This window comes from Echinops telfairi, unplaced genomic scaffold (assembly GCF_000313985.2).
Source record: "Echinops telfairi isolate 266 unplaced genomic scaffold, ASM31398v2 ScPeMD7_4225;HRSCAF=4972, whole genome shotgun sequence".
Lineage (NCBI taxonomy): Eukaryota > Metazoa > Chordata > Mammalia > Afrosoricida > Tenrecidae > Echinops > Echinops telfairi.
The window spans coordinates 24,216,927-24,228,416 of record NW_022108124.1 but is presented as its reverse complement, the minus strand read 5'-3'; the positions used below and the strand labels follow the sequence as shown (position 1 = coordinate 24,228,416).

The window sequence follows — 11,490 nt, the reverse complement described above, 5'->3', positions numbered from 1 at the left end:
AATAACAACAACAGCTTTTATTACTTTCCACTTTCTTTTTCATTTAAATTTTTCTCTGTTATATTTTGTGATTCTGGTTCTTAATTTTTTGTATGTTTTTCTTTACTTGAAATCCAGGATATGTAAATCTGTAGAGACAGTAGTTGAATGAATAGTTTCCTTGGGTTATGTCAGAGGGAGTTGGGAAGAAGAGGGAGGTAATAATAATAATGAGTATAAGAGACAAGAAAATGTTCTAAAATTGATTGTGGTGATGATTGCACAACTCTTTTCAGCATATTTAAACTATTGAATTGTATGATAGGTGAAGTATATATCAATAAAACTTAAGATTGGTAAAAAATGGCACATATGATAGCTCTTTAAGTATATTTATATAAATGACTGCCATTCTTCATGACACAATTACATGTTATAGAATTTTCATTATCTGCAGTGGTATCCATAATTTGTGTGTTAGGCCCAGTTGTCTAGAGAACTAAATCCAGTGACAGTCATCTATGCATAAGAAAGAGTTTTATATCAAGAAGGCATCCCAGCCCAGTCCAATTCAAGTTCATAAGTCATATGCTAGTCCATCTTCTGACTTACGTAGCCACAAGCCAGTGACACAGAATAGTGAATCAGGAAAATCACAGGCTGGTGGGTCCAAAGTCACGTGGATTCAAAGTCAGTGGAAACATGGCAGTCCACCCACAGCTGTTGGCACCAACATGGGGCCACTCCTTGTGGCAGGCAGAGTTCCAGCAGGAAGAAAGGCTGGTGGGGGTGGGGTGGGGGGAGAGATTGTCATTGTTCACCTTGCTCTTATACAAAGGCTTCTGACATCAAGGCGTGTCATCAGGCTGTGAATTGACAGGTCTAACTCCACCACTAATTAGGAGTGTCTAGTGGACATGATCCCTAACTACCACAATTTGTTAGGATTCACACAATCTGATACCTTTGCACAGTTAATAAAACACATGAAATTTTCTTCCTGGTATTTTTTGCTTGCCACAATGACATCCCTCATTCCAACTCGTCTTTCGAATCTGGCTTGAATTCTTGGCTGACCTCTGTTGATGTACTGTGATAATAACTGTTTTAGAATTATCCTCATCAAAATTTTACTTGCATGTGATATTAATCATATTGTTAAAAATGCTGAATTCAATCTGTCACAGCACCTTTGTTTGGACTGTGCTTCAATGTTTATCTCTTCCAATCGCTTGGCCAGGTAGCTGCTTTTCAAACATCATTGCATAGATGCGTGAGTGCTTCACATTGTATCAATTTTTAAAAATATCTCAACTGTCATCCCATCAGTCTTTGGAGCCTTATTTTTCACTAATACCTGGCATTCTTACTTCGACACAATTGGTTCTTGATCTTTTTCTGCTTACTGAAATGATTCAGCTTCGATCAATTTGGTACCATGATCCTGTGTGCGCCTTCAAGTTTTTTCTCCATGCTGCTTGAATCATTCAGTATTTTGCCAATAGAATCTTTCAGTATTGTAAATCAAGGCTTGAATATTTGTCTTCCATTCTTCCTGCTTGAGAAATGTGGACATGTCCCTTCATTTTGGATTTCTACCTCCAGGTCTTTGTGAAGCTTGTGACAGTGCTTCCTCGTCAAGTGCTGTCCTGGAAACACCCTGTTCCGCTCCTTTCTCCATTTCCCTACTGACTTGAAAGCAACTTTCCGAGTGTTTTCTGACATCCGCTATGTCCAACAATGTTCGCCTGCTACGTACAAGATTTTCCTGGCGAGGTTTATTTTAGAAATAAATTTGAGTGTTCTTCTTCCTAGACTGTTATCGTCACAAAGTTCCACTGAAACCTACCCACTACTGGGGACCCTGTTGGCACTTGACTTGCACGTGTTCTAGCTTCTAGTGTCCCAGCCTCACACACCCACCACAGTGGAACCAGATGACAGAGGAATATCATATCAGAGAATGAAGAAAATCTTGTCTGTCATATGATGAAGTAGGTACAAGTGATCAACTTACTTATTAAGTGGCAATGATACAATTAACTTTCTGAAATCAGTGTCTGATCTATATAGACTAAAATTTAAGTACATAAAGACATGAGGAGAAGCAACACGAGAGCATTCAAGGATGTTCTTGTTCTCTGGTAGCAAGACAAAACAAAGGAAAAAAAACAAACTAAATCAAAGTAATAAGGTTATTTCACTTTGTGCACTTCATATTGGGAAATTAAATCAAGTGATATCACCTGCTGCTCACAGTGCTGTCGTATTCTCCGACCTTGCTGATGGAAATGAGAATTGCTACAGCTGTCTTGAAAGATAAACAGATCTTTCACTAAGCAATATGACTCCAGAGATTGTACTCCAAATAAATTAAAACAGAAATAAATATTTCTTCACAAGCATTTTTATTGCAATATATTTTTAGAAATAGAATAATTGGAAAAAATGATTGCCCATTAGTGGGAGAATGGCTGAATAAATTTTGCTATATCTATGGCATGGTATTCATACCAGAACTCATGTATTATTATATACCATTTAAAAGAAAGTGGCAATTTCCACATTAAATTAGAAAATTGTACAATTGAACAGTGAAAAAATCTGATCTCATTTAATAAACCAAAGAATATTTATCAGTCTATATTTGTTGTTAAGGTCATTTCTGCTTCATGACAATCTTATGTGAAGCAGAATGAAATGTTTCCCAGTTCTGTGTCATCTTTATATTGGTATGCTAAGCCCATTGTTGTGGTTATTGTGTCAAATGCTACTCGAAGAGACTGTAAGCTTAGTTAGGCTATTTTAAAGTTTAAGGGCATCGGCATTTGATAATTATATTCCAATATCCTGGATGTACTGTAAATTGTATGAAGAAAAATCCTTCCCCCTCATAAATATAGGCCCTACGTAGTTAAGTTGGTGAAGTATTACTACACACACATGGTACTATCGAAAAATCAGTTGCTGCAGCATCCCTCTGACTCATGGTGACTTCCTCTGTGGCATAGGTCTCCAGTAGCTGAGATTTCCACAAGTTGATCTCTAGGCCGTTCTTCCAAGGCCCCCTGGGTGGACTTGAACTTGCATCCTTCGGGTAGTCTGCCAAGTACAAAGAGACTCCCTCATAATCCACGAGAAGCAAATAATAATAAGAATTTCTATGGAAAAGAATGTCATCTTTATGACTTAAAATTCTTGGTGAAATGTTTGCGTCTTAATGTGGCTATATCCGCCACAGTATCAAACACAGGGACTTCCACTCAGTGGGCTTTCAATCATACACAATGGATCTTTCATCTAAGAAAATTTTTGAAAGGAATTAGTATTTTCTGTACAAGTGCTATGTGTTTAACTAATTATATTTTCTCTTTTCAAACCAACAAATAAACAAAACCAGAAAGGACCCTCATATATGAAGCCTATAAATAAATGTGAACAAATTTGTCCCTATAAAAATACATTGAAATTTAGCGTTTTAACTTGGGAAGACATAAGATCAAATTTACTAGGTTCATTAAGCTTAGGGAATTAAATTTCAGAATCTATATTTCCTAGTAATAGGTTCTGAGAGTAATATTTAGCAGCCTGTCAAATATGTGCTTATTTGTCATGCAAATTGACATTAAAGATCAGAAAATACAAATGGTTTTCATGGGCTTTCTTTGAAGACTCACCAAGTGTTTGTGATCTTAAATTTTAATAGAGTAGTATATTAACCTCTCATCAAAATCACTGCCATAGAGTCAATGCTGACTCATAGGAATGCCCCCTGTGGATTTCCAAAACTGTCGCTATTGAACTTCATCTTTAGAGAAGTCTCAGGCATGCACCGTATCGCTCTATTACCACTCTTTGTTTATTGGCTGAGTATTGATTGGCTGAATTGTTACTAGATGCCATTATTAACTATATAGCCACATATACTTATCTAATATTGTTTTTTAATTAAGAACACACTGAGAATCCTTTGTAAGTGTTCATGAAATGAAATAAATAAACAGATGTAACAAATACAGAGGAAATCAATTTCATTGGTACAATTTCCAGAAATATCTTGACACCTGTTTTTAAAAACTCTGGGACTGCAAGAGATTAAAGACCGTGATGGTGGAAATGGTCTTCAGTCTAAAAAGTAAACAGGTACGGAAGTGACCCAGCCTCTAACTCTGTCATGATAACTGAATGGGGGCAGGTCCACATAGGGTTCAATCGCAAGACTGATTTGCTTTGTAGAAAAGTATTTTCACAGGAAACACTTTTGTTTCTTTTTTTTTTTAACTTTCCAGGGACATTGCCTCCACTTTCTCACTTGCTCTATAATTAATGAGTCATAGCATTTATCTACAATCATTATAACTTACTACCTACTAAATATTAGTATCTTTTCATTTGGTGCCTGAATCAATGCATTTCAAGCAACAGTCAGTCTGAGGACGGCATAACGTGAAAAACAGCAGCATATCTCAGAGCATCCACTAAATCAGGTTATATGATTTTGGGTTTGGGACTGGTAAGTGTATCTGTACCTCAAAGTAATGAGATTTCAGTTAAAAGAATTTTCAAACCTATATTCTCATCCAATATTTTGTGACTTCAGAGAAAGTGATTATTCCTTTCCATCATTAATGATTTAGATGAGAACCATGGAATACAATGGAGTAAATTGGCATAAGAACATTTGTGAAATAAAGTGAATATGAAATAACAGATAGCGACAGATACTCTCACATTAATATGCTCAGTTGGACAGTGAGAGTTTACCATCTCTTGAAATCACTGTTTAGGTATTACCCTTCCTCTGAGTACATTACGAAGCATTGTAAGACTCTAAAGGAGAGTAAATGGTGATATTCACTGGTAGATGAGCAATTTAAATCAAGTCTAGCTTGTCAATAGTTAGCCATGTCTCCTTTCACAGCTTGGACAGATTTCCAAGGTAATAATAAGATTGATCACCCACAATTCAAAACCTGCTATGTCCCTTCAAGGGGTACTAGATATATGGTGATTTGATGTTTGCAAAAGTGTGTGTGTACATGTGTGATTGAGATTTGGAAATCTGAATGTTATGGTTTTCAAATAATATATACCTTTCGCTTAGGGGAAATTTCATACAGCAATAAAAAACACAGAATTTAGGCAGCAACTACATTGATATCCATGTTGACTTATGCCCTGCACTTATCATTCATGCTTTGCAGTGACATCCAGAGCATGCCTTGCCTCTGGTTGTGGCATTTGCGTGTACATAGATGCCCTTTGTGAAACATATTTTGTCTACACAGGCACCACTAGGACACTCCAATGATTTTGAATTTCTTTGTGTGTGTGTGTGTGTGTGTGTGTGTGAATCCATTTTATTGAGGTCTTCCTCTTTGTTTTTTTAACAGTTTTATTGGCACTTAACCCACACATCACACAATTCAATAGTTCAATCATACCAAGAATTGTACAATCATTACCATAATCAATTTAAGATCATTTTCTTTCTTTCTTTTTCTCCTCATGATTAATTCGCCTTTAAAATGAGTTGTGTAATCACCTGCCATTCTAGTGCTTACTCTCCCTCCTCCCACTTCCATGGTTTACTCCCGAAATCCCCTCATCCTCCACACGTCCCCCCATGCCCATACCCTAACCCTACAAACCCTGCATCAATTATTATCTCTGTGAATCCACTCTTTCTGTGCTTCACAAACTGGTAAACCCAACAGAAACAATAAAGAACAAAAATGAAATGAAGTGGTAAGGATAAAACAATAGTAATGTAAAGATAAAAATACAAACAGTATTTAAAAAGCCAGGGAAGAAGTTTTTGTCATGGAGCAAGCAAGAGATCCTTGCACCTAGAACGGATTCAGGTTGGGTCTACAGCGAGGTCAACTGACCAAGTATCAAGTTTGATCCAGCATAATCATGATTATAATGGTCTATATTTGATAGTACAGCTGTTCCAGACATTTGTGGCTCGAGGGATCTTCCAGTGGCTGAATCTGAACAGAGACTCTGCAGATGGGTTTTGGCTCCCACTGTCTTCCACAGCCTTCTTAAAATTGGGTGTTCATAAATTTAGCTCTGACAGTTTTTCCTTCATATTTGAATTTTATTATTGTCATCGTTGGACCATACACGCTTGTGTACTTCTTCCATGTGGACTTAATTGATTCCTCTCCTAGATGGCTGCTTATTTGAATAAAAGCTTTTCAGACCCCAGACGCTATTCCGATTGATAGCTGGGCACCATCTGCTTTCTTCACCACACTTTGCTGTAGCACCCTTATCTTCAGTGATCATTTCATGCAGGTGAGTATTGATCAGGGCCATGCTATCAGAAATAACTCTTTTTGGATTGGGGCTAGAGTTCAGGTGCAGGGGTTGGTGGACAGAGGCAGAATCCATCTGCTTATCCCTTGGATATACATGACTCAGGTTTACTGTGGTGGTCTTATTAAGACAAATTCAAAACCCCATAAGACCAGCTACCCCAACAACCATAACAAACCAACTAGCAGACAACAAAAGACAAACAAAACCAAGCAAGCAAAAATCAGGAAAACAAAAACCCATAGGAACAGTAAAGTATAAAACCTTGCCAATCATCTCCCTGGGGTATAAGGTGCTTGCACTTGGAACATCATCAATTTTCCAATGACACATCGCTCTGGACATTGTTGGTGAGGGGACTGATGCAAATACACAGATTTCCTATTTGATAGCACTCTGTTTACCCTAGCCACGGGGGAAACTTCCTTGATCAGTTCTCCCAAGTTCAAATCCCTACCCAGCAATTCAAAACCTGCTATGTCACTTCAAGGGGTACTAAATATATGGTGATTCTGGGTCCCTTTCCAGTGGACAACCACCAATCCGGGGGCTCCCCCAAGATCCAATGACTGCCACATCCATGTGTCTGGGCAACTACTCCCTGCTTCCTCCCCCATCAGAGTGTCCCAGTCCTCAGTCCAAGAGTGCAGGTAGCTTTGAGGCAGGGCTCTGTTCATTCTGCCTTGCCTCTGTTATGTTCTAGTGTAGCCCCGGGGTTATGCCATGCTGCCTTCAAGGTTAGCATCCAAGGTCATCATGGTGTTTAGTTCATGGCTTGTTTCACTGAGGGGTGGGTAGAAACGGATTCATAGTGTCTACCCAGGAGCATACAATCTGGACCATTGCCCTGCAAGGTTCCTACAGTCCATGTTTAGCATCCCTTCCTGATGTGCAGTTACTTCTCCCCCAGTCACCGACCACTCTCACCAAGGGAACTCTCAGTGTCTCCTCAGAAATGTAAATGCTCCTCTCCCGTGTCTTGGCTTGATTTCCCAGCAAGGTTTTGCTTCCATTCTGGGGTGTGTGTGTGGGGATGTGTGTGTGTGGGTGGGGGTGGGGTCTGTTGATTTGTCCCAGCCTTGTCTCAGTGTTGTATAGCCTCAAGTGGATTGTCTCCTCTTTTGAAGGAGTGATGCCAGACAATATGAGGTCCTCCTTCAAGGTGACTCTTGTGAGGTGCACAAAAGATAGATGCTGTAAAGTTTATGGCCACTAGGTAAACTTCTCCCCTTTTGTTCAGGAGTTGGTTCCTAAGATTTGTTTAACAGGTGTTTCTCTTGATAGTAGTGGACTCATACAACCCTTGTCCTTTTGTGATCAACTTATTTCACTCAGCATGATGTTTCAGGTTCTCATCACAGTTTCTTAGGGATGCCTAGTATTCCAGTGTGGGTGTGCATCATTGTTTCTTTACCCATGCTTCCGCTGTTGGGCATGGGGGCTGCTTCCAGTTTCTTGCTGTTGTGAACTGTGCCTTTATGACATGGGAGAGCATACCTCCACCCAAGTTGTGTCTCTTATTTGCTCAGGGTATATGCCTAATAGTGGTATTGCTGAGTCATGTGGGATTCCAGTTCTCAATTGCTCTAGGTATTGCCGGATCACTTTCCACAGTGGCTGTATGTATTTACAAGTCTATCACCAGCATATATGAGTTCCAATTTCTCCACATCTTCTCCAGCACTTGTTGTTTTCTGTCCTTTTATTTTTGGGGAGGTGGAGGGGTGGCTAGCCTTGTGAATATAAAGTGGTATTTGTGGTTTTAATTTGCATCTCCTTGATAGTGATCATGAGCATTTTTTCATGTGTGTGTTAGCCATTTGTACTTCATTTTTGGTGAACTATCTGTTCATATCTTTTTCCTATTTCTTAATTGAGTCTCTTGTTATTTTCCTATTGCGCTTTTGTAGAGTTCTGTATATTTTCGTAATTAGCCCTTTGTCATATTTGTCCTGCGTATTTCCCCCCCTCCAATCTGAGGCTCTCATTTCAGTGTCCTGATGAAGTCCTCTGATGTGCACAAGTGATGTAATTTCAGGATGTCCCAATCATCTCTTGTCCTCTGCTGTGTGTGCCTCTTCCATCATACTTGGTCATCTATGTGAGCCCTGCAATAGGGCCCTTAAATTTTTTACAGCCTTCTGCTTGATGATCCTGACATTTTCTTAATTGGGTGTTTTTCTGTGTGTTGGTTTTTGTGAAGAATTGTCTTGTATGTTGGTTTCAGGTTTGTGTGTTGTTGGTGGTGGTTCTGGGGCCACAGTACTTCATTGAGTTTTTTTTTTTTTGTAGTCGGTGTCTGTTTTTATGAATTCTTTTAGTTTCTCCTTTTCTTGGAATACTTTTATTTCACCATTATATTTGATAAATTTACTAGATACAGGATTTTAGGTTGACAATTTTTTTCTCCAGTACTCTAGATATGTCACTCCATTGTTCTCTTGCCTTAAAAAGGACATTTCGAGGTCTGTCTTGAAGTACCTGTTGTGATAGCATAATATTTATCCAGATACAAGAAAATCCAATCAATATAACTATTATTCAAATTTATTTACAAATCACTATCTGATGATGAAGATATTGAAGAATCCTACCAAAATCTTGTGTCTGAATTTGATCAAGCATGCAATAAAGATGTATTGATAATTATTGGCAATTGTTAAGCAAAAGTTGGAGCCAAAGTTGGAGCAATAATTAGAAAATACAGTTTTGGTGATGGACATAAAACTGGAGCTCATATGAAAATTTTTCAAGACCAGTGCTTTCTTCACCTCAAATACCTCCAAATGACAACTTGTGGTAGTTACATAAACTGCTGTCAATTTGAGACTCAAGAGTGGAGGGGTGGAGTCTAACCTATCAATCAGGTTGCAGCTTGATGACCTCATTTGGAGGTGCTAAGGAGATAAATAGATCACTGGAGGCGAGGCACACACTCACTCCTTGCGAGACTTTCCTGTTGAGAGTATACATGGAGCTACACTGCAGCCCTGGAACTGAAGGAGCCACTTGGAGACCCCTAACAGTGCTGAGATCCTTCCACTGCCACTGGATCCACAAGACTTTCCACCCACTGACTGTGATCTTCATGCATTCGGCATCGTTGCATGCATTGCATGTGTCTAAAGAGGATTTTATAGATTGGTCTCGGGCATATGGGCTAATATGCTTATGGACTTGATCTGGACTGGGCTGGGATGTTTTCTCGATATTCCATTGCTCTAGTATATAAGCTCTTTCTTATACAAATATGAATGTCAATCAATTTGTTTCTCTATTCTACCCAGACTAACACAGAACCGTACACGTGAACTTCTCCAGATTGTATACACAGAGACACAATTGACTACATTTGTGGGAAAAGATGATGGAGAAATTCAATATCAGCAGTGAAACCCAGGTTAGGGGCAGGCTGTAGAACAGATTTTCAATTGCTCAGTTGTTAGGTCAGGTTGAAGCTGAAGAAAATTTAAACAAATATATTAGAGCCCAAATATGACCACGAATATATCCCACCTGAATTTTGAGACCATGTAAAGAAGAGATTTGACAAATTGAACACTAGTGACCAGATGAGCAGTGGGATGAACCCAAGAATATTATGCATGAAGAAATCAAAAGCTCTTTTACAAACCCAGATACTTGAGACTTCAGACTGTTCTTTTGAGGCATACAACATTCTTCATATGCCACGACATTCTTCATATGCCACGACATTCTTCATATGCCATGACATTCTTCATATGCCACAACATTCTTCATATGCCAGAAGGACATGATGTGGAAACCCCACAAAGTGAACTAGGCTTTACCTCAAAGTCACCTGTACCCATTGGTGTTAAGGCCGGACCTTCTTAGTTTGAGAAAAAGCAGAGGACTACCAGCCCAAGGGGATAGAACTGGTGGATGTTGGTTCAAATCTCTTGCCTTGAGGGGGCCCACTGAATGGTGATCCAGAACTACTATATATGAATACTTAACTATTTTAATTCTCTCCTTGCTTCAACATGACATATTAATCTGGTAGGCATGGTTCTGCAGCTGTGAATAAATGTTATTGGAAGATTTGCCCTATCACCAACCCTGTTGTTTGTGTAGTGTCTAGTCACATAAGACTTTAATCTGTACAAGTCAACAATTCATGTATTGTGATTCATAGCTGGTTTATACTTGTATAATTTCCTTTTCTCAACAGTATTTTATATTATATACCATTAGCTAAACTAATGCCATTATTGAAGTGTAGTGGTTACACATTGAGCTCCTAACTGCAAGGTCAGCATTTCAAAACTTCCAGGCAGTTCTGCAGGGGAAGGTTGAGATTTTCTACTACTGTAAAGGTTTGCAGACGTCAGAGACTCACAGGGATAGTTCTACCCTGCCCCATAGGGTCACTATAAGTCAACACTGACTTGATGTCAGTGGAAGATATACCCCAGCGAGATGACTGCTAAAGTCTAACAAAATAACAATGATGTCTCTAAGGTGACCAGAGGCATATAAAAACTATATATGCATGAATAGATCTTGTGCTTATACTTAATTCTAGCCCCAAATATAAGAACAATTAGTTCTTATGACGTAGCCCCGTTTGATCTTTGACTTTATGAAGAGATTTCTATATTTATGGACCCTAGAGAAAAATGTGGTGAATAAACTAGATTGTGTCTAGCCATCAGAAAGAATAGCATCTGGGGTCTTAAAGGCTTGTTTTCAAACAAGCAGCCATCTACATGAAGTATCAACTAAGTCCACATGGAAGAAGCATACCAGCTTGTGTGCTCCAAGGATTGTAAATAATATAATACAAATATAAAGGAGGGAATGGCATCATAGCTTAAACTGTGAACACCTGGTTTGCAGAAGGCTGTGGATGACAGTGGAAGTCCCAAACCCTTTGGCAGGGTCCGCACATGGATTTGGTCTTGTGTGAAGCCTCTATAATCATAGTTGAGGGGTGTGAATCCCCGTGTATCAGAAAGCAATGTAAGTCAACAATGGCAGGTGGGGTTGTTGTTTGTAGGTGCCATCAAGTTAGCTAAGACCCATACCAATCTTTTTTTCAAAACATTTTATTTGGGGCTCATACAACTGTTACTGCAATCCATACACACATCAATTGTGTAAAGCGCATTTGTACTTCATTCTCAAAACATTTTCTCTCCACTTAAACCCCCGACATTA

The 11,490-nt window shown here is 38.9% G+C and overlaps 1 long non-coding RNA gene across 1 annotated transcript in view; it reads right to left on the bottom strand.

Annotated features, from left to right (window-relative positions):
* Positions 1 to 2,364: 2,364 nt before the first annotated feature.
* The window catches only part of LOC123522258, a 12,032-nt gene continuing 2,906 nt past the window's right edge, over positions 2,365 to 11,490 (bottom strand). The window contains exon 2 of the long non-coding RNA XR_006680530.1: positions 2,365 to 3,081. This is a non-coding gene — a long non-coding RNA (uncharacterized LOC123522258). The remainder of the gene's footprint in view (positions 3,082 to 11,490) is intronic.